Raw genomic sequence first — 4,646 nt, 5'->3', positions numbered from 1 at the left:
GATTTGAAATTAAGAACATAATAACATTCACATTAGCACCTAAAAAATTGAAATACTAATAAAATATGTACGATATATATATACACATATATATATATGAAGAAAACTATAAAACCTTGATAGAAGAAATCAAAGTAAAACTAAATAAATGGAAGTATTTTGTGTTCATGGATAGGAGCACTCAATATTGTCAAGATATCAGTTCTTTCCAGCCTGATCTATAGATTCAATGAAATCCCAAGTAAAATCCCAGGAAGTTACTTTGTGACTATTAATAAATTGATACTAGAGTTTATTAGAAGAGGCAAAAGACCCAGAATAGCCTGCACAATATTGAAGGAGAACAAACTCAGAGGACTGACGTTGCCCAACTTCGAGATTTACTATAAAGTGACAGTAATCAAAACAGTGTGGTATTGATGAAAGAACAGACAAAATGAAACATAACAGAAACCCAGAAATAACCCCCCATAAATATAGTCAAATGATTTTTGACAAAGGAACAAAGACAACACAATGGAGAAAAGACAATCTTTTCAACAAATGGTACTGGAACCACTGGATATCCACATGCAAAATAATGAACATAGACCTAGACTTTATATCCTTCATAAAAATTAACTCAAAATGGATCAAAGGTCTAAATGTAAAAGGCAAAAACAATAAAACTCAAAAAATTACATAGTGTAAAGTCTAGATGACCTTGTGTTTGGCGATGACACCAAAAGCATGATCCATGGAACAAATAATTGATAAACTGGACCTTATTTAAATTAAAAACTTTTGCTCTACAAAAGACACTGTCAAAAGAAATAGGGATAAAAGCTATAGATGAGAAAAATATTTGCAGAAGATATATCTGATAAAGAGTTGTTAAAATCTGCAGAGAATTCTGAAAACTCAACAATAAGAAAACAAGCAAGCTGATTAAAAAATGGGCAAAAGAGCTGAACAGACACCTCACCAAAGAAGATATACAGACAGCAAAATAAGCAAATGAAAAGATACTCAACACTATATGTCATTAGGGAAATGCTAATTAAAACAACAGTGAGACATGACTACACATCTAGTAGAATGGTGAAAATTGAAAACATTGACATCAAATACTGGTGAGGATATGGAGGAACAGAAATTCTCATACATTGCTAGTGGGTGTGCAAAATGGCACAGCCATGTCAGAAGACGGTTTGACAGTTTCTTATAAAGCTAAACATAACCTTACCATGCAATCCAGCAATCGCACTCCTTATTTAGCCAAATAAATTAAAAATTTATGCTCCCACAAAAACCTGCACACTAGTGTTTGTAGCAACTTTATCATAATTGTCAAAACTTGGAAGCAACCAAGATGTCCTTCAATGGTATAAACAAACTGTCATATACTTAAATTGTTGTAAACAGTGGAATGCTATTAGCTGTCAAGCTATGAAAAGACATGATGGAATCTTCGATGTGTATTGCTTAGTGAAAAAAGCCAGTCTGAAATGGCTGTATATTGTATGACACTCTGGGAAAGACAAAATTATGAAGACAGTAAAAAGATAAGGGGTTGCTTGGGGTTTGGGGGAAAGAGGAAGGAATGAACAGGTGGAACATAGGAGATTTTCAGGGCAGTGAAACTGTCTGTACGATACTTTAATGATGGATACATGAAGTATGCATTTTTCAAAACCCATAGTACTGACAACACAAAGAGTGAACACTAAACTAATGACTTTAGCTAATCATAATGTATCAATATTGGTTCATCAATTACAACAAACATAGCAGCCTAATGTAAGATACTATTGGGGGAACAGAGTGCATTGTGATAGAGGTTGGGAAGGGGATGTATGGGAGCTCTCTGTTCTTTCTGCCCAAGTTTTCTGTAAACGTAAAACTGCTCCGAAGGGGCGGCCGAATGGCTCAGTTGTTTAGAGCGTGAGCTCTGAACAACAGGGCTGCTGGTTTGATTCCCACATGGGCCAGTGAACTGCTCCCTCCACAACTAGCTTGAAGACAATGAGCTGACGCTGAGCTTCTGCAGGGGTGGCCAGATGGCGCAGGTGGTTAGAGTGCGAGCTTTCAACAACAATGTTGCCAGTTCAATTCACGCATGGGATGGTGGGCTTTGCCCCCTGCAACTAAAGATTGAAAACGGCGACTGGACTCGGAGCTGAGCTGCGCCCTCCACAACTAGATTGAAGGACAACTTGGAGCTGATGGGCCCTGGAGAAACACACTGTTCCCCAATGTTCCCCAATAAAATTTAAACAACAACAAAAAAACCTCTTAAAAAAGTTATTAGAAGTTCTCTTACATCAACTGCCTAATAGTCAACCGACTAAGAGTCACGCTGTAAGAAGCAATAACCTCTTCCTCTCAGCCATCCGCCCGGCAGCTGCAAAGCAGCAACCATGCATGAGTGCATCTCCATCCATGTTGGCCAGGCTGGTGTACAAACCAGCAATGCCTGCTGGGAGCTCTACTGCCTGGAACATGGCATCCAGCCCGATGGGCGGATGCCAAGTGAGAAGACCATTGGGGGAGGACATGACTCCTTCAACACCTTCTTCAGTGAGAGGCACTGGCAAGCATGTGCCCAGGGCAGTGTTTGTAGACCTGGAATCCATGGTCATTGATAAAGTTCACACTGGCACCTACTGCCATTTATTCCACCCCAAGTAGCTGATCACAGGCAAGGAAGATGCTGCCAATACCTATGCCCGGGGGCATTACACCATTGGCAAGGAGATCACTGACCCTGTCTTGGACTGAATTCGGAAACTGGCCCACCAGCGCACAGGTCTTTAGGGCTTCCTGGTTTTCCACAGCTTTGGTGGGGGAACCGGTTCTGAGATCACCTCCCCAATGACAGAACATCTCTCTGGCGATTATGGCAAGAAATCCAAGCTAGAGTTCTCCATTTACCCAGCCCCCCAGGTTTCCACAGCTGTAGTTGAGCCTTACAACTACATCCTCACCACCCACACCACCCTGGAGCACTCGATTGTGCCTTCATGGTTGACAGCAAGGCCATCTGTGACATCTGCTGTAGAAATCTCGATACTGAGCACCCAACCTATACTCATCTGAACAGGTTGATAGGTCCAATTGTGTCCTCCATCACTGCTCCCCTCAAATTTGATGGAGCCTTGAATGTTGACCTGACCGAATTCCAGACCAACCTGGTGCCCTATCCCTGCATCTACTTCCTTCTGGCCACATATGCCCCTGTCATCTCTGCTGACAGAGCCTACCATGAGCAGCTTTCTGTAGCAGAGATCACCAATGTATGCTCTGAGCCAGCCAAGCAGATGGTGAAATGGGACCCTGGCCATGGTAAATACATGGCTTGCTGTCTGTTATACTGAGGTGACGTGGTTCCCAAAGATGTCAATGCTGCCCTTGCCATCATCAAGACCAAGCGCAGCATCCAGTTCATGGACTGGTACCCCACTGGCTTCAAAGTTGGCATTAATTACCAGCCTCCCACTGTGGTACCTGGTGGAGACCTGGCCAAAGTACAGCGAGCTGTGTGCACACTGAGCTATGCCACACCTGGTGCTGAGGCCTGGGCCCGCCTGGACCACACATCTGACCTGTTGGATGCCAGGCGTGCCTTTGTTCACTGGTACGTGGGTGAGGGCCTGGAGGAAGGAGAGTTTTCTGAGGCCCATGAGGATATGGCTGCCCTTGAGAAGGATTATGAGGAGGTTGGTGTGGATTCTGTTGAAGGAGAGGGTGAGGAAGAAAGAGGAGAATACTAAAGTTAATGAGTCACAAAGGTGCTGCTTTTACAGGGAAACTTACTCTGTTTTAAACATTGAAAAGCTGTGGTCTCATCAGTTAACTTGTATGTAGCAGTGTATACTCTCATATACAATTACTGGCTTATGCTTTAAAACACGACGATTTGTTACAGAACCAACCTGTCCATTTCTCTGATGGGTTTGAATAAAGTAGTGCCTATCTTAAATGAAAAATAAATAAATAAAATTAAAAAGCTATTAGAATTAGTGAGTTTGGCAAGTCTACAAGATACAAGATCAACATACAAAAATCAATTCTATTGCTCTGTGAAAGTAATGGACAATCTGAAAATTCAGTCACTGTAGCCGTAATTCAATCCCCCTGCAGCCACGTGTGACTAGTGGTCACTCCACAGGGCAACACAGATACAGAAATTCCCATCACTCAGAAAATTCTATTGGCCAGCACTGCCCTGGCGCAAAACAAGGGCTCGGTGGCCTCCCCTGAAAAATAGAGGTAGTTTCCATTTCACAGGTTGTTGTTACTATTAAATAAAATGCAACATAGAAAGTGATCTATAAATGGTGGTATTGTTATGATGAATAAACAAGAAGTCGGCAGTGTTGGGTTTTGGGCAGAGCCCTGGCCTGGCAATCCTCAGGGTTCCCACTAACTTGCTGTGTGGGAACCCTGATAACTTATTTCCCCTACCTTGGGCCTCAGTGCCCTTGTTTGAAAAATGCAAGAGTTGGACCAGATCCTTTTTTAACTCAGTCGTTCATTCAACAAGTTTTATTGAGCACCTACTACCGTGTTTCCCTGAAAATAAGACTGGATCTTCTATTAATTTTTGCTCCAAAATATGCATTAGGACTTATGTTCAGGGGACGTCATCCTGAAAAATCATGGCT

General features: G+C 42.1%; 1 pseudogene; it reads left to right on the top strand.

The window, feature by feature from the left end:
• Window positions 1-269: 269 nt before the first annotated feature.
• Window positions 270-3,785, top strand: LOC109442965 (tubulin alpha-1A chain-like; annotated as a pseudogene).
• The last annotated feature ends 861 nt before the right edge of the window (window positions 3,786-4,646 follow it).

This window comes from Rhinolophus sinicus, chromosome 17, assembly GCF_057876585.1.
Source record: "Rhinolophus sinicus isolate RSI-liver-muscle chromosome 17, RSI-T2T, whole genome shotgun sequence".
Lineage (NCBI taxonomy): Eukaryota > Metazoa > Chordata > Mammalia > Chiroptera > Rhinolophidae > Rhinolophus > Rhinolophus sinicus.
The sequence above is the reverse complement of the archived record's forward strand: the minus strand, read 5'-3'. Positions and strand labels throughout refer to the sequence as shown.